This window comes from Monodon monoceros, unplaced genomic scaffold (genome assembly GCF_005190385.1).
Source record: "Monodon monoceros isolate NGI ecotype Baffin Bay Population unplaced genomic scaffold, NGI_Narwhal_1 Super_Scaffold_22, whole genome shotgun sequence".
Taxonomy (NCBI): Eukaryota; Metazoa; Chordata; class Mammalia; order Artiodactyla; family Monodontidae; genus Monodon; species Monodon monoceros.
Window position 1 is genome coordinate 97,706,289 of NW_021703779.1, and position 26,872 is coordinate 97,733,160.

A 26,872-nucleotide genomic window follows, 5' to 3' on the forward strand; every position below is an offset into this window, starting at 1 on the left:
TTGCTAGAGCAGTTTCAATGGAAAGGTGAACCTTAATACCTAACAGTGGAAGCTTAAAAGGGAACAAACGTACCAAAATCAGGCAAAGACATCACAAGAGGAAAAACAAACCTAGAAAGCAATATGCCTTATGAATATAGGCATAAAAATCTTTAACAATTCTAGAAAAGCAAATTCTGCAACATGCAAAAAAGGAGTACACACCACAACCAAGTAGGATTTATCCCAGTAATGCAAGAGTTGATTCAGCATACATAAATCGATCAATGCAATACACCATATTAATGCACTAAAAACAATATTCTCAATAGATGCCGAAAAAACATTTAACAAAGTCCAACACCTTTTACCATAAAAACACTTAACAAACTAGAAATAAAAGGGAACTTCTTCAATCTGATAAAGGGCATCTATGAAAAATCCAGAGCTAACATCTCAATTAATGGTGAAAGATCAAAAGATTTCCCCCTAAGATCAGGAACAAAAGAAGGACGCCCAGTCTTCCCACTTCTATTCAACATTGTACTGAAAGTTCTAGACAGGACATTAAGAAAGAAAAATAAATAAAAGGCATTCAAAATGGAAAGACGTAAAACTATCTCTATTCACAGATGACATGAACTTATACACCAAAATTCATAAGAAATCCACAAAAAACTATTGGAACTAATAAACAAGTTCAGCAAGTTTTGAGGATACAAGAGCAATATACACAAATAGATTGTACAACTATATACAACTGTATTGTTTTGTATACAATTATATTGTATTCCAATGCAATTCCTATACAACGAACAATCTGAAAATCAAATTAAGAAAACAATTCCATTTAAAATTAAAAAGTGTGAAATACTTAGGAATGAATTTAACCAAGAAGGTGTAAGACTTACACATAAAAACTATGAAAATATCATTGAAATAAATTAAAGATGTATGTGAATATAAAAAGAGCCCATGTTCAAAGACAGGAACACTAATATTGTTAAGATGACAATACTCTCAAATTTACCGATTCACAACAAATACTATTGAAATCTCAGCTGCCCTTTTTTGTAGAAATAGACAAGCTGATGCTAAAGTTTATATTGAAGTATGAATAGCCAAGACGATTTGGAAAAGGAAACAAGTTTGAGGACTCACACTTCCCATTATCAAAATTTAATCTCCTGTAATCAAGATTGTTTGGTACAGGCATAAGGATAGCTCCCTCTCTCTCTTTCTCTCTCTCTCTCCATATATATGTACACTATTGAATTCTTATATATGGAATAGAGTTGAAATTATAGAGGTAAACCTACATATTTATAGTCAATTGATTTTCAACAAGGATACCAAGACAATTCAATAAGGATTCAATAAATGATGCTGTGAAAACTGGATATCCACACGCAAAAGGATGACTTTGGAACCTTACTACACAAGATACAAAATTTGATTCATATTGTATCAAAGATCTAAATGTAAGCATTAAAACTCTAAAACTCTTAAAAGAAAACACAGGCATAAATCTTCATGACTTTGCATTTGGCAATATATTTTTTTTAGATATAACACCAAAAGCACAAACAACCAAAGAAAAAACTAGATAAATTGAATTCATTAAAATTAAAATTTTGGTCTTCAAAAGACACTACTTAAAAAAGTGAAAAGACAAGACACAGAATGGGCAAAAATATTTGCAAATCATATATCTGATAAGGATCTCATATACAGAGAATATAAAGAACTCTTACAACTCAATAATGAAAATACAAATAATATAATTTAAAAATGGGCATAGGATTTAAATAGATATTTCTCCAAAGCACATATAGGAATATCCAAGAAGCACATGAAAAGATGTTCAATTCATTAATCATCAAGGAAATGCAAATCAAAACCACAGTGGGATACACTTCACAACTACCAGGTATGTCTTTCAAAATGACAGATAATAACAAACATTAGCAAGGATGTGTAGAAATTGGAACTTTCATACATAACTGGTGGGGATGTAAAAATATGCAGATGATTTGGAAAACACTTTGGCTGTTCCTCAAATTTTAAACATAGTTACTATATGACAGCAATTCCACTGCTAGCTATATACCCAAGAGAATTGGAAACATATGTCCACACAGAAACATGTACACAAATACTCATACTACCATTATTCACAATAGCCAAAATGTAGAAACAACCCCAAAGTAATCAACTGATAAATGTATAAACAAAGTATGATATATCCATAAAATGGAATATTATACAACAATAAAAAAGAATCGAGTACTGATTTGTGCTACAGCATGGATGAACTTTGAAAACATGCTAAATGAAAGGAGCCAAATACAAAAGGCCACATATTGTATGATGATATTTATATAAAATGTCCAGAGTAGGGAATTAGTAGTTGCCAGGCTTGGGAGGGGAGGTTGGGTAGTGACTGTTAATGGGTATAGGGTTCCTTTTTGGGGTAATGAAAATATTCTGGGGTTGGACAGTGGTGATGGTTATGAATATACTAAAAACCATTGAATTAGATACTTTAAATGCTGAGTTTTATTAGTATATGAACTGCACCTCAATTTTTGAAAAGGAATGGGCTGCAAGGAAATGGGGAAAGTGCACGTGTATTGCAAGTTTGATCATTCTGAGACTAAAATATAGTAGAGAGCTAGAGGATTCCCAGATAGGAGATCAGTATCAACTAAATAATTACAAAATGAGGAAGCTTCAATATGTTTGAAGATGTAAGGAACCAGTGGGAAAAGCCCTTGCAAATATTGTATGTTGATGCTGCATATGATAAAGGTAACACATTGTTATATTTTCAGAAGAGCAATTTTTCTCATGCCACTTCTCCTCAAAGTACAAATCATACATAATTTGTTTGCATTGTAAAGTTGTTTTCCCAAGAATAATATAACATTGTATTGATTTGCCTTAAAGTTTCATTGGGGTGAGATGAGACCCTCTGCAACAGAAAACTGAATCCAGAGCTAGAAACAGAACTTGCAAAAGGATAGAGAAAAGCACAGGTGTAACCTAAAACAATGCATTCTGAACTTTTTTAGTACAGTTCCAATACTGCCTTTTCACATTAGTGACTTGCCAAGAACCAGATCCCAGAAATCTGCCCGAGTTATGTAGGAGAGCAAAAATAATCTCCCCTTCTAGGTTCTCTTTCTAAGAAGCTGAGACATCCTTGTAATATAAAGACACACTAACAGGGGAAAAACAAACAGAAGTTTAGTAACATGTATACCTCCTGTACACATGGGAGAGACCCAGGAAAACTGAGTTACTCCTGGATGTGGCCCAAAACACGACCTTAAATATCATCTCCAGCTAAAGACAAAAGAAGATGTTGGTGGAGCAGGGGAGCTAGTTACAGGAGGTTACCAGGCAAAGCGCAGTAAACAAGGGTATGGTTGTTATGCAGATTTAGGTAATTGTCTTCTCCATCGTTAAGAGTTTCTAGAGATTTGGTCATCCTCCTCTTCTTGGTACAGCCAGGAAGACACTTACAAATGGAAATTTCCCTTATAAATGTTAATTTCTCTTACAAAATGTAATTTCTACTCCATTTTTAGAGCTTCTCCTGTATCTGCTGTCTTAAAAATAATCAGGCTAAAATAATCCTTATGCCAAAAAGGCATATTTTGGGGTGGCAAATTCTGCTCCCCTTCAGTTGAATGAGTCCTGCTTCTGACAAATACTTTGAGAAGAACCAGTGATATTGGATTATTCAAAAGACAAAAGTTAACCAATAGATGTTCTTCATATGTTGATATTTAACTAAGCAGGTTTCCCTTCATGTTCTTTTAAGGCTTCAGGTAATATAGAAAGATAAATAGACCCACTATCTTGTCTCAGATTAATATGTGCTGCTATCAACAGGTCATTATGAATGATAAGATAAACCAGCATTGACTGTGTAGGTAGATCCAAGTCTCTTCCCTACCCCCTCACCAATTATAATCAATTAAAGAAATCTCTATGGTACACCAGGAGGAACAGAGAGAGAGAGAGGGAGAGAGAGAGAGAGGTGGGTTTTGCTTTTCACTGGAGATCAGGAAATCAATTTAGATGGTGAACATTCCTGTTCTCTCACCCTATAACAGAACTGTGTGACAGTACAAAGCAATCTGTATGTGGGTGTGCTGCTATTATGCCTGTCCCAGAATAAGCCCAAATAGATTTGAAGTCACAGAATTTCAAAATCTTGAGAAGCTCTGAAAAGTCAACAGGATTGATTTTTAAGAACTTCTGATTAAGAAATGAGTTTTGTAAAACAGATTTCTGTCTAGTTTGGAAGTCTCTCTGCTGTTTAACTCTACTCATTTCAGACTAATTGAGTTTGGCATTTCACTAATTAAAGTTTTTTGGAGCTGAAGCACATTTTCAGAAATTTTAACAGATTGAAAATTCAAGGCATCTATACATTACTCTTTTCCTCTATCTCCTAAAATTTAGCTCTTTCTGATTATATTCATGAACAATTTATTTACTTCACTGGTACCTTACTGACTCTCATTTGCCATTAATAATTATGGAATTTAGCTAATGCTCTGACTAGAGGTCAGAATAGGAGGCCAGTTGGCTTTGGAGGTTTCAAAATTCTTTATTCAATGTCTTTGATTTATCTACTGGTATCATCCTTCTTCCTTCTTCATATCTATCTATCTATCTGTCTATCTTCATCATCACCATCATCTATCATCTAGCTATCTAGCTTTCTCTCTATATATATATGTATTTTATATATATATATATACATATATATTTTATAAGTTTCAGGTGTATAGCATTATAATTTGACATCTATATACACTACAAAGTGATCATCAACACAATTCTAGTTGCTGTCCATCACCATATAGTTGACCACTTTCACCCACACCCAACCCCCTTCCCCTCAGGTAACCGCTAATCTATTCTCTATATCTATGAATTTGCTTTTGTTTTATTTTGTTTGTTTCGTTTTCTTAGATTCCATATGTGAGTGAAATCAAATGGTATCTGTCCTTCTCTGTCTGACATATTTCACTTAGCATAATACCCTCTAGGTCCATTCATGTTGGGGTAAATGGCAGGATTTCATTCTTTTTCGTGGCTGAGTAGTATTCCATTGTGTATGTGTGCGTATATATATATATATATATATATATATATATCTCACATCTTCTTATCCATCCCTCTGTTGATGGACACTTGGGTTGCTTCCATGTCTTGGCTATTGTAAATAATGCTTCAGTGAACATAAGGGTACATATATCTTTTCAAATTAGTGCTTTTACGTTCTTCAGATAAATACCCAGATGGTGGAATAACTGGTTCGTATGGTAGTTCTATTCTTAATTTTTTGAGGAATCTACATACTGTTTCCCAAAGTGGCTGCACCAATTTACAGTCCCACCAACAGCGTATGAGGGTTCCCTTTCCTCCACATCCTCTCCAGCATTTGTTATTTCTTGTCTTTTCAATTATAGCCATTCTAACAGGTGTGAACTGATATCTCATTGTGGGTTTGATTTGCATTTCCCTAATAATTAGTGATATTAAACATCTTTTCATGTGCTGGTTGGCTATTTGTATGTCTTCTTTGGAAAAATGTCTATTCATATCCTCTGCCCATTTTTTAAATCGTATTGCTTGTTTTTTGATGTTGAGTTGTATAAGGTTGTTATATATTTTGGATATTAATTGCTTACCTAATATATTATTTGTGAATATCTTTTCCCATGCAGTAGGTTGTCTTTTCATTTTGTTGATGGCTTCCTTTGCTGTGAAGAAGTTTTTTAGTTTGATATAGTCTCATTTGTTTATTTTTTATTTTGTTTCCCTTGCTTTTGGAGTCAGTTTCACAAAAACATTGCTAACACTGATGTCAGTGAAATTATCACCTATGCTTTCTTCTAGGAGTTTTATGGTTTCAGGTCTTACTTTCAAGTCTTTAACTCATTTAGAGTTAATTTTTTGTGCCTGATGTAAGTAATGATTAGATTTTGTCCTATTGCACGAGGCTGTCCAGTTTTCCCAACACCATTTATTGAGGAGACTATCCATTCTTCATTGTATGTTTTCTGCTCCTTTATCATAAATTGTTCATATATGCGTGGGTTTATTTCTGGGCACTCAATTCTGTTTCATTGATCTGTCTGTTTTTGTGCCAGTGCCATACTTTTTGGTTACTACAGATTTGTAATATACTTTGAAATCAGGAAGCATGATACCTCCAGCTTTGTTCTTCTTTCTCAAGATTGTTTTGGCTATCCAGTATCTTTTCTCACTCCACACAAAATTTTAAATTATTTGTTCTAGTTCTGTGAAATATGCTATTGGAATTTTGATAGGGATTGCATTGAATTTATAAGTTGATTTGGGTATTGTGGACATTTTAACAATATTCTTTGAAGGCATGAACATGAAATATCCTTCTATTTATTTGTGTGTTCTTCTTATAATTTTCAATGTACAGGTGTTTCACTTCTTTCGTTAAATTTTTTTCCTAGGTATTTTATTCTTTTTGATGCAACTGTAAATGGGATTTTTTCTTTATTTCTATTTCTGATAGTTCATTATTAGTGTATAGAAATGGCACAGATTCCTGTATATTGATTTTGTATCTTGCAACTTTACTGAATTCATTTATTAGTTCTAACAGTTTTTTTATGGGAGTCTTTAGGGCTTTCTACATATGTAGTATCATGTCATCTGCAAATAGTGAAGTTTTACTTCTCCCTTTCCTATTTGGAGACCTTTTATTTCTTTTCCTTCCTAATTGCTGTGGCTAGGACTTTCAATACAATGTTGAATAGAAGTGGCAAGAATAGGCATCCTTGTCTTATTCCTCATCTTAGAGGAAAATCTTTCAGCTTTTCACCATTGAGAATGATGTTAGCTGTGGTTTTGTTATATATGGCCTTTATTATGTTGAGAGACTTTACTTCTATACACACTGAGTTGAGAGTTTTTTTTATCATAAATGGATGTTGAATTTTGTCAAAGGCTTTTTCTGCATGTATTGAGATAATCGTATCGTTTTTGTCCTTCATTCTGATAATGTGATGTATTATGTTGATTGATTTGTAGATGTTGAACCATCCTTGAGCCTTTTGAATAAATCCCACTTGATCATGGTGTATGATCCTTTTAAAGTATTGAGGAATTCAGAATGCTAATATTTTGTTGAAGATTTTTGCATCTACATTCATCAAGGATATTGGCCTATAATTTTCTTTTTTTGTGGCATCATTGTCTGCTTTTGGTATCAGGGGGGTTATGTTGGCTTTGTAAAATGTGTTTGGAAGGTTTTCCTCCTCTTAAATTTTTTGATAGAGTTTGAGAAGAATAGATATTCAGCCTTCTTTGAATGTTCGAATGTTTTGTAGAATTTGCCAATGAAGCTGTCTGGTCCTGGCTTTTGTTTGTTGGGAGATTTTTTTTTTTTTTTTTTTTTGCGGTATGCGGGCCTCTCTCACTGTTGTGGCCTCTCCCGTTGCGGAGCACAGGCTCCGGATGCACAGGCTCAGCGGCCATGGCTCATGGGCCCAGCTGCTCCATGGCATGTGGGATCTTCCTGGACCGGGGCACGAACCCGTGTCCCCTGCATTGGCAGGCGGACTCTCAACCACTGTGCCACCAGGGAAGCCCTGTTGGGAGATTTTTGATTACTGTTTCAATCTCCTTACTAGTAATCATTCTGTTCAGATTTTCTATTTCTTCATGATTCAGTCTTGGAAGATTATATGTTTCTAGGAATTTATCCATTTCTTTCTAAGTGGTCTAATTTGTCGGCATGCAATTGTTCATGGTAGTCTCTTATGATCCTTTGTATTTCTGTGGTATCAGTTGTAATTTTTCCTTTTTCATCTCTGATTTTCTTTATTTGAGTCCTCTCTTTTTTCTTGGTTAGTCTAGCTAAAGGTTTGTTGATTTTATCTTTTCAAAGAACCAGCTCTTAGTTTCATTGATATTTTGTATTTTATTTCTTAGTCTTTATTTCATTTAATTTTATTCTGATTTTTTTTCAGGCTATTGAAGTGCTGTCTTTTATTTTAATGTCAATGTGTAAAGTGGCATACAGGCAACTTAAAATAACATCATACATGATACTGACATATTTATTCTTAGAACATATGCATTATATTTACAGACATACAAATATAGGACAAAGTCTTACAAATTCTTTTACTAATTACATGTTTACAACATTTTCAGAAATAAAATGAAATCTGCTGTAAACCACCTTACTGCAATATGTATATAAAAACGTTTCTGAATGTCCATGTTTTCCTTCATTTCTATAACCATTTAAGTGCTTAGTTTTAAAAAATTCATCATACTCATCAGCATAGTCACACATCATTAGTCACTGCTGGACTGAAATCAGACTCCTTGATTAGCTGCGAGGCTGTATTTTCAAAAGCTTAATTAAGGAAAGTGGCCTACTACTACTAAGTGTCCTACTCTATTCTAGTCAAAAACAAAGGCCCCTCCTCCCATGAGTTGTTTCCAGAGAAAATTGGTTTGGAGTGCTAAGCAAGTATGAGTTTGAAAGCCCAGAAACCTGCTGACTTAAAATCTCCACCGTTAGCAGGGTTAGCCTTTTCTTCATTCACTCTTCAGTGCTGGGAAGGTCACTGCTTCAGTAGGAAGTTCATAAATGGTCAGGTGGAACTGTAACAAAGTCATCGTCATCTTATGTTAGAGTCTAGCAAGGCTAAATATTAAATTTTCTTTCCAGTTAAAAAAAAAGGTATATACAAAACCCTGAGTACAAAAACTTTCCAACAAAAACATCATGACTTGTTTTGCATCTTGACATAGAAAAGACATTCAACATATTTTATATTTTTCTTTCATTATCAACCAAAACTGTACACAAATATTTTCTAACAATTCAAATATAAATTTGAATTAGTCTGATAAAAATATATGAATAAGGTTTCATGCTATGTATAAAATTTGAAATAAGTTGAAAATTCCAATTATTCCTATGGGAAAATTAGTCACAAATGTTCCAAATGTTGCATTATGTATGCTGAATGGAATTATTCCTTGCAAATATGTGACAAATAGTCCTGTCCTTTGCTGAGTTTCATTTCAAATGGCTGTCTATAATTTGGAGATTGCACTGAGGTTTAATGTTGACTAGAAGTAAAAATACCTATAGTTTAAAAATATACACAGTTAAATTCTAAACAAGTCCTATGATTGGTGGGTCTGTTTGGAACTGTAAATATAATGGGGTCTGGCTCTAACCATTTAAAACACATTTTACTTTTGTTTTGTAAGAACCCTGGAGGATTGGGCTTTGAGCTCAGATGTTTTGTGTTATATAAGTTTAAACCTGTGACAACAAGGAGAAAACATTATTTTGGCCAGATACTCAACATGATTTTATCCAGAGTTACTTTTAGATTATTCTGATCTTTATTATTCCCTTCTCTTTATCTTTTTCTAGTTCTTTTAGGTGTAAACTTAAATTGTTTATTTGGGATTTTTCTTCTTTCTTGAGGTAGGCCTGCATTGCTATGAACTTCCCTCTTAGAACCTCTTTTGCTGCATGCAGAATGATCCATATGTTGGTTTTAGTGGACAAGTACTTTGAAATAACAATGACTAAATTATTAAAGCACATGGAGAATAAGGTGGAAAGGGGGAAGAAAGTATGATTACACAAAGAAATGGAATCTATAAAAAGTTAAATGGACACTTTAGAACTGAAAAGAATCTAAAATTAAGAACTCAATAGTTTAATAGCATACTACATAGAGAGTAAACTTGAAGACAAACCAATATAAAATATCTGAACAGAAACATGGAAAAAAATAAAGGTGGGAAAAAAAAGAACACAAAACAAGTGGAACATAGTGACATGGTTAAAATATGTGTGATTGTAGTATAAGTAAAAGAGAGAGAAGGAATGGGAAAGACAATGTTTGTAGCGATAATAGTCAAAAAATTTCCAAATGTGACAAAAAGCCTCATCTCACAGATTCATAATACTCAGCAAACTCCAAACAGGATAAATGAGAATAGAAAACTTAGTTTTATCATAGTAAGCTGCTAGAAAACGAGTGATGAAGGTGAAATCTTCAAAGCATCTGGAGAAAAAAGACATGTCACCTTCAAAAGAAGAGCAAATAGATGGAGAGCTGACATTTCAATAGAAACAATGAAAGTCAAAGGCCAATGCAGTGACATCTTTAAAATGCAGAGAGAAACGCTTTTGACATAACATTTCTAAACCTAGGAAAAGTATCCTCCAAAAATAAAGGAAAATAAAGGCACTATCAAACAAGCAAAAGATAAAAGAATTCACTGACAACACACCTACATTTAAAGAAATACTAAATGAAGTTCTTCAGACTGAGGAAATAATCCCAGAAAGAAGGAAAGAACAGCAGGAAGGAATGAAGATCACCTGAAAAGGTAAACGTGTAGATAAACTATTTTGACCCACTTTGGTATTATCAAGCCCAACTTAAATTCTATGGAGTTCCTTAAGTATAAGGCTCTAGAGTGTAATGATAGGTTAGAAGTGACCTTTGAAACCACTTAGTCCAACTCACCTTATTGGACAGATACGGTAAAAATTTCACAGAAGAATTGGTCACCTAGTTTAATGATTCTAACCTTTAAGTTCCAAATGTTTTGAGCTCCAGGCCATTCACTAACTTTTAGGCCTTTAAAGTCTCTTGGGAAAATCTGTTATTATATACAGTTTCTGGCTACTCTACAGCTCCTATGCTCCCTGTGCCTGCTTAACAATATAAGGATTTTCTGCACCACGAAGCTTCAAGACACAGCCTCTAATCCTCTTGAACTGTATGAAATGTCAATCAATTTAATCTTTTGGATCTTGCATGATAGACCTTGTGTAAAGTAGATTCCACATTTGTAGATGAATAGGTACTAATCCTAAGGTTGCTTTCTCAGACAAGTTGAGGGTAAGTAGATATGATATTTTTCTTTAAAAATGTTCACTCTTGGAGATTAAAGTGATGTTCTTATATGCTAGTATTGGCAGCTAGGAAGGTGCTGAACTATCAAAAACACAGCCTAGACAGCCTGCCCCAATGAGTCCCTCAGGCTGACCAGTTAGTACCTAACATTTAGAATGTTTGAAGCTATACAACAATGGACACAAAGAAACTTTTTTTTAATCTAGTGGTTTGAATAAAATAATGTTTTATAAAACAAATGCTTCATATTTGTTCTTATTTTGGTTGTGGTAAGTTTTTCCAAAGTTGACTGATTTAGACCAAATTTCACTCATTAATAAAAGCTATTTAGTTTAATGTATGAGTCATTTTACCATTTTGAAACGAAGTAGTAGCCAATCGTCTTTTCATATGGGCATATCTTCTGACTTTGCTGTCCCCAGTGCATGGAACCTCTATCCTTTGATAGGACTTATTACCATCTTGGAGAGGACATGCAGCCTGATACGTTACCTGATGATATAACTGCCTGCTCTTACCTGGTATGTGAAGTAGGTGTCTAGAAGCCACGGAACCTCTCATTTTGGGAAAGGATTTTTAATTGTTTCTTTGTTTCTTTAATTGTTTGTGATCCAGACCATCATCTAGTGGGGGGGGGGAATCAATTATCCCTTCATTCAATTATTTATTCCTATACCCTTTATTGAGAAAATGCTAACATAATATTAGACATAGAGAAGTCATTTTACTGTCATATAGGGAAGATCTGGATTCAAATACTGGTTCTACTACTTATTAGCTAGTAAGTGAGATTTTGGGCAAACAGCTTAAACACTGTGAGACTTGATTTTCTCTTCCTGAAAATGGGAGCAGCTACTATAAGAACGGAGAAAGTATTGCCTAGTATTTACATTCCTGGCAAGGCAGAGATTAAGAGAGTATTATATACAAATTTTCAGTCTATTTTCTATGTATATCATAGCAGGACTATCTTCTTATCCTATCATTTGAATGAAATAAGAAAGAGCCATAGGATCAACAGAAACTGAACATCAATATTCATGATGCTTTTGCATGGAGACAGAGCATTTATGATATTTTCTTAAGCTGTTATGTCTGGTTTATAATGAGTATCCCAGAATAAGCAAACCGCTAGACTTTCAAATCTCCAAAGAACCATTCAGCTCTATGCATCTGTCTGAATTTAAATAATGAAGCTCTGCATGCACAAAAAGGAAACTCAAGGAAAAGGGAGCTAAGAAAATAGTGTGCTTACATGGAGAGATTTTAAGAATGGTTCTCCTGTTTGTTAAAATCCAGTGTTTGTAAATTCACACAGAGATAACATCTATGCCATAAATGCTCACCAGAAGTCCAGTGGAATGAAACCCCCTTGTGCCTTCTTGGTCCTGAAAAGGAGCAAAGACAAAGGTAAGGTGGAGTTTTTGGTTCTTATTTCTGGGGTGCTTCAGTAGTGTCTGCAAACATCAGATCTTTTAGAAATACTGGAGCTATATTTGAAGTCCAGTTGCACATTCTCTATATACAGGGAGAAGCAGAAAAAATTCAAGGGAATGGATACTGTATTCAGCATGAAAATATCCTGGCTCCTTTACTCTTGAAAGGATCTTGGTCTAAGGTAGTGTCTAATCATAAAAGTAGAATGAACTCATAATCAGGATCCTCTCTATCTGAGACTTTTTAGAAATATCTTTAGGAAATGGACAGTATGTTCTTAAGAATGTTGAATGTATATTGCCTTTTTCAACCTTTGCAGCTGCTGGATTCAAGGGCACAGTCAGCCTATGGCAATTTAAGGTTATCCATAAGTACATGGGCAAAGGTTTATCTGTAGTCAGAGGCAGAGAGCCCAATCTGAATGTTCAAGGTGAGTTCAGATTCAAGCAAGAAATCACAAGGTAGACATTTCCCAGAGTTCTTTTCACCTTACATAAATACTACCTAATAACAAAAGTCTTCATATCTGGCATTCAGAGCAATTTATTTTATTCAAAGGATGCTGCCACACACAAAATCTCATTTCCAAATCTTTATTACATATGTTATAATTTTCAATATAATAAAAATCCAGGACAGTGAAGTAGCATATAACTTTCTTCTACCTGTAGGAGAAACCACTTACAGTAGCCATAAATGAAGAATACTTTCTTAGGTGCATATAACTACTCTCTCTTTTAAGCTGAACATTTAGGTAACATGAAGCAAATGGTCTAATGGTTGAGTGTATGTGTGTCTTTGTGTGTGTGTGTGTGTGTGTGTGTGTGTGTGTGTGTGAGAGAGAGAGAGAGATGTTCATAGCTTCATATTGTTTTATTATTATCATCATCATTGCTTCTTTTGCTAGATTATTCAAGGCCTTAAGATATTGTATTGGTTGTCTTTTGGGGAAATGGCCTAGGGCTGTACATGTCATTTCTAATCACTTTATTGCTTTTGTATACATTTGGCTTTTTGGCCTTGCTGCGTGGCTTGTGGGATCTTAGTTCACCAACCCGCGCCCTTGGCAGTGAAAGCGCTGTGTCCTAACCACTGGACCACCAGGGAATTCCCTCATATACATGTTTGGCACTCCTGTTTTCCCACTTAGGAACTTTACTTATTGTGACCCTCTTCTCTTCATCTTCACAGGATTCTTGGTTTCTCAGTCCAATTATTTAACTTAATAAACATTATTGAGCTTAAGATTTTCCAGGCACTTAGGCTGCATGGCTAATAAGATATGCTTCCTATCCTCAAATGTCTCAAAATCAAACTGGAGAAACAAGCGCATAGACATCTAACTAGAACATCAACACAAAAAAAGCACCACAACTGTCCTAGCACATTGAAAGTGCAAAATTAAATATAAAAGTAGATTACCTTATGGAGCAAATTTTAATAAAAATTTCTCTCAACACTTACCTGTTATCAATTACGGCTTAAGGCAACTCTTGTATTGTGAATACTTTTTTTCTAGTATGCTTCTTTGTATATTACTGTTACGCTTTTCTTGGAATCAGATTCTTTGGAGAATGGTACAAGCCTTAGGACTCCAGGCTCATTATCTAACAATTCTACTAGGAGTTGACTTTTCTCAGGTTCTCTTCAACACATGCATCAGTAACCCATGTTCACTACTAGGGTTCATTTAGGGAGCTGGTAGAGGCCAGTTAACCTGGGTTGTTAGAAGTCAATTAAAATGAAGGTCATCGATTTTCTTGTTAACCTCAGGATCAACTCAGTGGTCTTCAACATTAGCTATATAATAGAATCACCTCAGGAACTTAAAAAAAATACTGATGCCTGCATGCTTCCACCTCCCTCCCACCAACACACACAGACACATACACACGCACACACACTCACACACTTCCCCAATGAGATTCTAATTTCACTGGTCTGAGGTGCTGCCTGGGCACCAGAGTTCCTGAAAGCTTCCCAGGTATTTCTAATATGTACCCAACATTGAGAGACATTGTACTAATTCCTTACTATTTCCTCTGATTTGCATATATTTTTCTTCCTCTATACATGACAGAAAGATTATAAATATTGAAGGTTTGTAGGCCTCGGTCCTTATGCTCAGAACACAAATATACTTTATGATAAGTTTCTCTCAAATTATTGGCTTCCTTGCCTTCTAATTTTGTGCAGTTATATAAAAACAAGTCAGCAATTTTTTTACATTCCTTCCACCAAGACTGGAAGTTTATGCCCCTTCCCCTTTGATTTGGGCTGACCTTAGTGATATACCCATTACAAGTAGAATGTAGTGGGAATGCACTGTGTGACTTCTCAGGCTGTGTCAGACAAAGCCATGAAGCTTTTGCCTGGTTCTTTTTGAGTAACCACACTAGAAGCCCTGAGCCACCATATGAGAAGTCTAACCATCCCAAAGCTACCATTCTTTGAAATAGCCAGACCATATGGAAAGATTACCTGTAGCATTCTGGTCAGTAGTTCTAGCCTTCAAATCATTCCAGTTAAGCAAGACATGTAAGTAAAGAAGTTTCTAGATGATTCTTCTGCCTATTGAGACAACCAAGCCTTTGCGTTTTCCCAGATGAAGTCCCTGATATTGTAGAACAGAGACAAGCCATTCCTGCCATTCCCTGTTCAAATTTCTGACCCACAAAATCATGATAAAGTACAGAATTTGGTACCTGGAAAGAAAATACCCAAAACATATGGCATTGATTGTGGGACCATGTGGTGGATACAAACTGGAATGGTCTTAGGACTATTGCTGGAAGCCTGATGGGCCTAAGGAGACTGTCAATGTGGGATTAAAGAAGAGTAAGGAAAACGTAATTGAAAGCTGGAGGAAAAGAGATCCTTGATGTGTAGTGGCAAACAGTTTAGCAAAACTATCATTTATGGTTGTGCAGAAAATAGAAAATGCACCTATAAACTGTTGGTCTGGCTGAGTATTTCCAGATAGGATGTCAAAACTATCAATTGTATTTTTCTTGTTAGCTGAGTATCATAAAGTATGCTGACAAAAAGGCAAACTAAAGAAGAAATTATTGTTTCAAGCAGAATTTAAAGAAAATGTAAAGAATCAATAATGCTGTATTTCAATATAAACCTATTTATTAAAATTCCTAGTTTTCCTAATGAATATTATCAAAGTAAGAAAGGGCAAGAGAGAGAGAGATTTGTTACAAGGAACTGGATTGCGTGATTATGAAGACTAAGTCTTAAGATCTGTAGTTAGCAAGCTGCAGACCCAGGAGAGCCCATAGTATAGTTCCAGTTTGAAGGCCAGTAGACTTGAGACAAAGGAAGAGGTGATGTTTGAGTTTAGGCCTCAAGTAAGGATAAAAACTGATGTCCTGGCTTGAATTCAGTCAGGCAGGAAGAGTTCCCTCTTATTCAGGAAGGGGTCAGCCCTTTGTTCTAGTTAGACCTTCAGTTGATTAGATGAAGCCCACACACATTAGGGAGGGCAATTGGCTTTATTCTGTCTATGAGTTTAGATGATAAAGTCATCCAAGAGCATCCTCACAGAAATACTTAGAAAAATGTTTAACCAAATATCTGGATACCTTGTGACTCAGTCAAGTTGATACATAAAATAACTGTCACAGGGCTTCAGAGCAAAGATCAAGACCAAAGTACTATCAAGAAAACATCTCCTGGTAAAGATGAACCAAGGATGTTACTGTGAAACATTCTTTTTTCACCTCAGGGATTTAAGGTAGCACCTCCTAGACCCTTCCAAACAGACAAAAGGATTTAAAAGGAGATATGGTTGCTGATATCATAGGCAAATATAATCTGTCACATGTCTATAACTTTTCTCTTGAGCTTTATGATACTTTTCTGATCAATACCTCATTTGCCTACAATGGCTTTCCTTTGTATAGTTCTTAATCACTTGTCAATAAAACAGATTGCTCTGCCTTTTTTTTTAAGAGAACATAAACTATAGAAAATCTTAGCTTCATTTTCTAAAATGGTCAGAATTTTCCAGAATGAAGCAGTATAAAACAGTAAAACTAATCACAATATTGTTTTCATTTTGAACTCTAGCATATAAATTAAAGAACAAAAATGTTAAAAATAATGGATGATACAATATTTTGTTGATTATGACATAAACAACCTAAAAAGTAAATGTGTAGAACATTTTTATGCAATTGGAGTTAAGTTGTCATCAGTTTAAAATAGACTGTTATAACTCTAAGATGTATTATGAGAGCCTCAGAGTAACCACAAAGTAAAAATAAATACACAAATGATAAAGAGAAAAGAATCAAAATATACCATTACAAAAATCATCTATTCACAAGAAAGATAGCTAGAGAGAAAGAAAGGAACAAAAGAACTACAAAACAATCAGAAAGCAATTAACAAAGTGGTGATAGTAAGTCCTTACCAATCAAAAATCTCTCTAAATGTAAATGGTTTGAATTCTCCAATTAAAAGGCTTAGAGTTGCTGAATGAATTAAAAAAACAAGACCCAACTATATCTTGCCTACAAGAGACTCAATTAAACTTTAAGGACATTCACAGACTGAAAGGGAGAAGATGGAAAAATATATACTGTACAAATTGGAAACAAAAGAGAGCAGAGGTTGTAATAGTTACATTAAACAAAATAGACTTTAGTCAAGAGCTATAACAAAAGACAGAGAAAATCGTTATATAAAAATAAGGAGTCAGTCCATCAAGAGGATATAACAAGTGTAAATATATACACACCCAATATCAGAGCACATACATATTTTAAACAATTTTTAACAAATCTGAAGGTAGAAATAGACAGCAATGCAATAGGAGACTGCAATATTCCACTTTCAACGAAGGATGCATCATCCTGACAGAAAATTAGTAAGAAAATAATGGACTTGAATGCCACTTTAGACCAAATGAGCCTAACAGACATATACAGAGCTATCCATCCAACAGAAGCAGAATGCACATTTTTCTCAAGCACACACAGAATATTCTTCCAAGATAAGTCATATGTTATGTCACAAAAAAGTCTTGAATTTAAGAAGAATGAAATCATATCAAGTATCTTTTCTAGCCACAATTTTATGAAACTAGATCAATAACAGGAGGAAATCTGGAATATTCACAAATATGTGGAAATTAAAACACTTCTGAACAACCAATGGGTCAACTGAAGAAATCAAAAGGGAAATTAAAAAATATCTTGAGATAAATGAAAATGGAAGCATGACATACCAAAAGTTATGAGATGCAGCAAAAGCAGTTCTAAGAGAGTTTATATCAATAAATGCCTAAGTTAAGAAAAAAAAATTTTCAAACAACCTAAACTTACATCTAAAGGAACTAGGAAAAGAACCGTAAACTAAGCCCAAAGGTAGCAGAAGAAAGGAAATAATAAAAAATACAGCAGAAATAAATGACATAGAGACTAGAGAGACAATAGAAAAGATCAGTAAAAGTAACAGTTTATTGAAAAGATAAAGTTGACAAACTGGTTAAAAACTAGACTAAGAAATAGAGATGATTCAAATTAATAAAATTATAAATGAAAGAGGAGATGTTACAACTGATACCACAGAAATACAAAGAACTGTAAAAGACTACTATGAAAAAATTATATGCCAACAAATTAGATAACTTAGAAGAAATGGCTAATTCTATAAACCTACAAGTTACTAAGACTGAATCATGAAGTCACAGAAAATCTGAACAGACCAGTATTGAGCAAGGAGATTGAATCACTAATCAAAAATCTTGCAACAAATAAAAACCCAGGACCAGATGGCTTCACTAGTAAATCCCACCAAATATTTAAAGAAGAATTAAAACCAATCTTTCTCAAACTCTTCCAAAAAATTGAAAAAGAAGAATGCTTCCTCATTTTATAAGGCCAGCATTACCCGGATATTGAAACTGGACAAAGACACTAAAAGAAAAGAAAGTTAGAGGCCAATATCCCTAATGAACATAATACAAAAATTCTCAGCAAAATATTAGCAAACTTAATTCAAGAGCACGTTAAAAGTATTATACACTATGATCAAGTGGGATTTATCCCTGGGGTACAAGGATGTTTCAGCATGCGCAAATCAATGAATGTGATACACCATATTAACAGAATGAAGGATAAAAATCATATGATCATTTTAAAACATGCAGAAAAAACATTTAAGAAAATTTAACATCCTTTTATGATAAAAACTCTCAACAAAATAGGTATAGAAGGAATGTACCTCAAATAATAAATGTCATATATGACAAGCCCACAGCTAACATGATACTCAACAGTGAAAAGTTAAAAGCCTTTCCTCTGTTCTGAAGAACCTAGGGACAGGACAGGAATAAAGACGCAGATGTAGAGAATGGACTTGAAGACACGGGGATGGGGAGGGGTAAGCTGGGACCAAGAGAGAGAGTGGTATGGACATATATACACTACCAAATGTAAAATAGATAGCTAGTGGGAAGCAGCCGCATAACACAGGGCGATCGGCTCATTGCTTTGTGACCACCTACAGGGGTGGGATAGGGAGGGTGGGAGGGAGACACAAGAGGGAGGGTATATGGGGACATATGTATATGTATAGCTAATTCACTTTGTTATACAGCAGAAACTAACACACCATTGTAAAGCAATTATACTCCAATAAAGATGTTAAAAAAAAAAAAGCCTTTCCTCTAAGATCAGGAACAAGACAAAGATGTCCACTTTTGCTAATCCTTTTCAACAAAGTACTGAAAGTCCTAGCCACAGAAATTGCAAGAAAATGAGAAAAAAAAGATTACAAATTGAAAAGAAAGAAGTAAAATTATCTCTGTTTTTAGAGGACATGATCTTATATATAGAAAAACCTAAAGACTCCACTAAAAAACTGTTAGAACTAATAAATGAAATCAGTAAAGTTTCAGGATACAAAATCAACATACAAAACTCAGTTGCATTTCTATCCACTAACAACAAATGCACAGAATGCTATGAGAGATCAAAGAAGAAATATTTATATCCTGTGGAGATCAAAAAACTTTTCTTGGAGGAGATGCTATCTCAACTCAGTCATAAAGGATGAAAAATTTATCTAAGAATGGATAAACAGTATTTTAAACATATGAGCTCACAGAAACAAAGACCTAGGCTAAAAGAAAAAATCACAGATTACGTGGAAATCTATAAGCAGTTCATTGTTGCTAGATTATAAAGTGCACAACAGCAAGTGGTAGGTGATGAATCTCGAGCAATAGTCTGGGGCTAAATCATAACAATCATGTCTTATGATATGGAATTTGGATATATGAGAACTCACTGGAAGACAGGAGAATGACATAACTAAACCTGCTTTCTATGTCATAGTTTACATCTTCATGCTTATCCTTTAACTGCATATTGTAGTTATAGTTTCTTTTATAATTTTTTTCTTTTAGTATACATACTAGCTTATTTTAATAATCTTCAATCGTTACTATATATCTGCCTTTCCTAGTGGGATTTTCTCTATCCTATAGATTCTTACTTTTTCCATTTAAAGAAGAACCTTCTACATTTCTTTTAGGGTAGGTTTAGTAGTGATGAATTCAGTTTTAGCTTGTCTGAGTTCTTTATCTCTCCTTCTATTTTGTTGAGTGCTATTGAAAGAGAAGATGTTTGGTAGTAGGACAGAGATATGTTTTGCTTTACCCCTTCTCTATTTAAAATTTGCTTGAAATGCTCTAGATTTTTGTTTAAGGGAAATATGTTTCATAATTGTATGAGCCAGGGTTCTCCAGAGAAACAGATCAATGGGAAATACACATATGCATACATATATACACACACTTGTGTGTATACATAAATAATTATAATATAAAATATGTTAAATGATTTTGCATATATATATATATTTTTTATTATGAGGAATTAGCTCACATGATTACAGAGGCTGAGAAGTCTCACAATCTGCTATCTGCAAGCTGGAGACCCAGCAAAGCTGGTGGTGTAATTCAGTCCAAGTCCAAAAGTCTGGGAACCAGGAGACCTGATGGTATAAATCCCAGCTGAGGATAAGGAAATATGGGATGAGATGTCCCATCGCAAGCAGTGAGGCAGAAAAATAAAGCAGGATGGATTCCTCTTTCTTCTGTCTTTTGTTCTATTCAGGTCCTCAATGGATTGGATGATGCCCACCCCGCTTGGAGAGAGCAATCTACTTCACTAGGCCCACTAATTCAAATGCTAATCTCATCAGGAAACACCCTCACAGACATGCCAAAAAATAATGTTTTTTAAAATTTAATTAATTTATTTTTTATACAGTAGGTTCTTATTAGTTATCTATGTTACACATATTAGTGTATACAGGTCAATCCCAATTCATTCCCCCAACCCCCAACCCCCCGTTTCCCCCCTTGGTGGCCATACATTTGTTCTCTACATCTGTGTCTCTATTTCTGCCTCGCACACAAGTTCATCTGTACCATTTTTCTAGATTCCACATATATGTGTTAATATACGATATTTGTTTTTCTCTTTCTGACTTACTTCACTCTGTATGACAGTCTCCAGGTCCATCCACGAAATGATGTTTAATCTGAGCATCCTGTGACCAGTCAAGTTGACACATAAGATTAATCATCACAATACTTAATTCAATAAGTAAGCAAAACAAGCATTTATTGGGCACCTGCTTTCTATGTTTCAGGCAAAGTAACCTTCATTTTTCTAGATGCTCACATCTAGTAAAGGAGGCAGCTACTCAAACAAATACTATAGTATGGTGATCAAACCTATAATACCTTTAATAGCGATAGGTACAAAATACTGTTAGAACCCAGTTAAGAAAGCATTAATTAAAAAAAAAAAAGGAAGCATTAATTCTTAGCTGGAGTTTAGTGAGAATAGACCATATAAGAAAAGTGACAAGTGAATTGAAACTTGATAAGTAGCACTTTGCCAGAAAAACAAGAAGTGGGCAGGAGAAGCATTACAAGAAGAGTATACATATGGTCAAGAATAAATAAATATGAATAGGTCTTGAGTTTGGCAGCAATGGATGCCATCTAAAGTAGCTAGATATGTGAGAGGAAATGAATAATATTAGAAGGAAAGGGTAAAGCAAGTTTTGTGGAGGACTCTGAATTTAGAGTTGATGACAAAGAAAAAACAGTCATGTGTTTTAAGCAAGGGAGTGACATTGTCAGATTTGCATTTGAGAAAGATTACTTGAGCTGCAATTTGGAGAATTAACTGGGTAATGCAAGGCTAGAGACCTGTTCAGATGCCGTTGCAGCACTCCCAGTGAGAGATAATAGTGGCATGGATTATGACAGAGACAGGGATTATGAAGAGGAGAGCAGATATAGGAGGATTTTGAGGGAGAATCCAGAGGACTTGGCTCTCTTTGATATTTTCCTTCCCTTACCTCACTAAGGGATTTCTTGCTTGATATATTCTTTGAAAGATAATGCACTCACAAAGGATAGAAAGAATGGCTAAATGAGAAATAGATGTGAGGTTTGGCAAGGCCATAGGGTTGAGGGAAAGACCTGGTAGAGAAAAACAATGAACTTGGTTTTATTCATGTTGAGTTTGAGGTTTTATTACCACTTTATTCAGTTTTCCATTCAGATTACATAGTGACCATGTTACTACCCAGCTTAAAATCCTTCAGTGACTCTCCATCACATCAGTGTTCAGTATTAGCTTACAATGGCTTATAAATCTCTTCAAAATCTGGATATACCATTGTCCCCTCTGACTGGAACATGCTTTCTTGACTCTTCAGCTAATAAGTGGGAATCAGCTTAGACATCATTGTTTCCAATTTGACTGGGTACTTGTTTCTAGCAACTTCTATCCTGCAAGTGCAATAAGTTCAGGAACTTTATCCAATTCACTAGCTGTTTTATCTCTTGCACCAAATATATCCTTTAAGACATAGCAGATATTGAATAAATAATTCGTGAATAAATGAAATTCCTGACAACCATCTTGATAGAAAGGTCCTATAATCAGGTAGATATGCAGATCTTTATTTCAGAAAATAAATGTTTTAAATCATTTTTATTATATGTGTGCTAGTTGAAACCTTTAGCATAGACATCATAACTCAGACAGGCCACTAGATTGAGAAAACCGTAGCCTAATAGAACTCAGTGGAATACTAGTATTTAAAAGAACAATGAACCATGGTAAGAGACATAGAAAGAGTCATCAGAAAAGTGTTAGAAGGAGAGAATAGTGTCTCAGAAACCAAGGAAGGAAAGAATCTCAATTGGGTCAATGGTGTTACAGTGCAGAACCAAGAATTAGGAAGGACTGACAAGAGACTATTTCCTCGGGTAATCTATAAAGTAATGGAGAAGGAAGCTGGGATACAAAGACTTCAGGAGATATTTTTTAAACTTATATTTCCAACGATCCCTATTTTTACATATTTGTGCCCCTGCAGCTTGTTTTAAAGTGCAATTGTAAAAAAAAAAAATCCAATAAATATTGGCATTTGAGTTTGTCTGCCATTATGTGTACATTTCTATGCACTCTGAGTCACATTATAAATGTGCTCAAAGCCACCAACTGACTAAATAAAATAAATACACTCAAATATTTTGGGGTTTGCATTCAAATGAATATTTAAAATTTTTGTACATACTGGGTTATATGTTGAAAATATTTATGATTAAATACTCATTGAAAATTATGCACCTAAATTCTAATTGTAGATCATTGTTCCTTTTGCAAATATCACAAAACAAATTTTAAAGAGAAAGAAAAAGATAATTCACAGTGCCTTGCTTGATATAGCTTCAGTATTCAATTGTATCTCCAAAATATGTTTTTAACATTGGATTTCCTTGCAACAATACGAATACGTTCCCTTACTTACTTCATACTTTTGTAATCACATTCAGCTTCAAATAGCTTCATTAGGTAACCAGATTATCCATGTGAAATAAATCTTTATCACTTCTCTAACGATATGAAAATTCTCCCTTGGTGAACCCTGCGGTTTATTCATCACAGGAAGTAAGAATGACATAATGGAAAGAATAGGACCCTATCACAGCATTCTTAAAAATGTGTTTTCTAAACCAATTTCAAATATCTAGAAAGAGGTAAGCTTTGAAAACACCCAAAACCAAAAATTCCCAATTGATTCAGTTATTTTAGTCTTTGTCCACATCCAGGTCTAACATCATAAGTATTACAATAAAAAAACAAGGATGATCAGCTGGGTAACAATGGCACTGACTACAGTAGGATGTTTGGAAAATAATTATTAGTGGAAAATATAATTTTTAATGTTTTGTTTTATGAATTTGGGTTTATTAACAGTTAAAGGCTATATGAAGTTTATACTCATCAACTTATTTAAAGCACAAAAATTTCTTGGAGTTGTTCAATATTCACATCCTCAAACACAAATGCATGTTTGGCTGTTTACCCTTTATTTCACCATATATTATCATTACTTCATTCATAGTAACCTGATTCAGTGAATAGACATTTGTTTAGGATTTCCTTTATTAGCTGTCATCATGTTGTCTCTATGTTTTCATAATTTCTCTTTTCTTTATTTTCTATATATTCCTTTATTTCTTTTTTTATCTTCTTTTCCTTGGGGGAGGGGAACTATGTAATTGTTTCACATTTAATGAAATATAGTTCATCATAGCTCAATCAAAACAACTTGGTCCATTCTGAAATTATTACTTTCTCCACAAAGCTCACATAAATCACAAATGCAATGCCAAAATATAATTTTATTGATATTCAAGTTTTTTTATTCATGGAGACTATAGCAAAAAAAAAAAAAAATCTAGCATTTATGTAATCAGAGTCCCAGAAAGAGAGGAGAAAGAAAGTGAGCTGAAAAAGTATTTGAAGTTGGTACAGATGAACCAGTTTGTAAGGCAGAAACAGAGACACAGATGTAGAGAACAAATGTATGGACACCAAGGAGGGAAAGCGGGGGTGGGTTGGGATGAATTGGGAGATTTAGATTGACATATATAATGCTAATATGTATAAAATAGATAAGTAATAAGAACTTGCTGTATAATAAATAAATAAATAAAATTCAAAAAATATATTTGAAGAAATAAAGGGTGAAATTTTTCCAACTTTAGCAAACAGCATAACCTACAGTTTCATGAAGCTTAGTTAACCCCAAACAGGAGGAACTGAAAGAAATCCATGCCAAGATACATCACAGTTAAATTTCCAGAAACTAAAGACAAAGAGAAAATCTTGAAAACAGTGAGAGAGAAGTGACATTTTACCCATAGGGGAAATAAATTCAAATGACAAACAGTTTATAATATGAAACTATAAATAGCAATATGAAGAAACACAATATTATTCAGGAGTTGGAAGAAAAGAAGTGTTTATCCAGAATTTTATGTCTAGTGAAAATATTCTTCAGGAGTCAGAGGAAAAATCAAGCCATTCTCAAATGAAGGAAAATAAGAGAATTTGTCACCAGCAGACCTACTCTAAAAGAATGGTTAAAGAAATTTCCCTAAACAGAAAGGAAAGAATTTTTTAAAAAAAGGAATTTTGGAGCATTAGGAAGAACAAATACAGAGAGCAAAAAATGAATAAATACAATGGCTTCCCTTCTGCTCTTCAATTTCTTAAATTATGTTAGTTGAAGTAAAAATTACAACACAGTCTAATGTGGTTCTAAATGTATGTAGGGGAATTATTTAAGACAATTATAATAGAGGGAAGGTAAAGAGACATCAAGAAAGATGAGGTTTCTACACATAAGTTAAACTGGGAAAATGATGGCAAAAGTAAACTGTGCTAAGTTATGGCTATAACATATAATACCTAGAGAAACTACTAAAAAAGCTATACCTATACAAAGATAAAACAATACATGCATCAAAATGGTCGAAAAATGTTGATGTAACCCACAGGAAGGTGGGGGGAAAAACAGAGAAATGAAAACAGAGAGAAAAAACAGAAAACAGAAAATAAAATGGCAGATTTAAATCTTATCAAACCAATAATTGCATATATGTAAAGATTAAAGACATCAGTTAAAAGACAAAGATTTGCAAAGTGGATGAAAAAATAAGAGAACCAAATTTTATGCTCTTTACAAGAAACTCACTTCAAATGCAATGTTATATGTGGGTTAAAATTAAAAGGATGGGAAAAGATATCTTACAAATGTTAATCAAAGAAGCAGGATTGGCTATAATATCAAGGTAAAATGGAAGTGAAGAAAAAATAAAAGTGAAGAAAACTACCAGAGTGGTTTCCTGGAACAGAGGATGGGAGGTGAGGGGAGAAGATGAGTGAAAGTGGTCAAAGGGTGGAAACATCCAGTTATAAAATGAATAAATTCTGGGCAGGTAATGTACAGCATGGTGACTATGGTTAACAATACTAAATTGTATATTTGAAAGCTGCTAAGAGAGTAGATTTTTAAAGTTCTCACCACAAAAAAAGATTACAAATATGTGAGGTGATGGATGTGTTAACTAATCTTACTGTGGTAATCACTGTGCACTAGATACATATATCAACTTACTACATTGTACACCTTAAACTTATACAATGTAATATGTCAGTTATATCTCAAAAAAGCTAGAAAATAAATAATAAATAGATAAATATTGGTTCTCTAAAAATTAAATAAGTTAAAATGACTCCAAGTGTACCTAAATGTTGTATTTAGCAGATAAATATTTCAAATTAAAGTATTATTAATATCTTCCTAACAACTGTAAAACTAATACTGTACCTAAAATACACTAAACAAAATTTGGTAGAACTTGAAGGTTAAATAGACAATCTGTGATTAGAAGCAGAAATTTTAACTTCTATCTCTCAGTAATTTACAGAACAAAGTAGATGGAAAATCAGTAAGAATGTAGAAGGCCTGAACATTACAATCAACCAACATGATCTGATGTCTATAAATCACTTCACCCAACAACACCAAAATATACATACTCTTCAAGTGCACATGGAACATTTTCCAAGATAGACCATATTGTAAGCTGTAAAACAAGTATGAAAAATTTTAAAATAATTTGAATCACACAAAATTAGTTCTATGACCACAAATGAATTAAAATAGAAGCAAGTGACAGAGAGGGAACTGGAAGATCTGTGAATATTTGTAAAGAAATTACTGTAATTCTAAAGAACCTAGGGGTCAAAGAAGCAATGAAAACCTATCAATATTTGTAGGATGTAGTTAATGCAAACCATAAAAAAAAACTGAAATTTTAAATGCCTACATTAAAAGTTTAAAGTTTTAAAATCAATGATCTAAATGTACCCAAGCAGGACCCTATGGTGTCTTCCTGAGGCAGGCCCTTCCCCCATATCCTCTGCATTAGCTCCTCTCTGAAGTAATAGTTAACAGTATCTGGTGTACATTTCCTGAGTTGTTTTACAGATGCTAAAACCCCCACAGAATGGATGATGTTAACTACTTGATGACCCTGACCACATAGTCCCCAGGCCTACTGGAGCCTGAGGATTGAT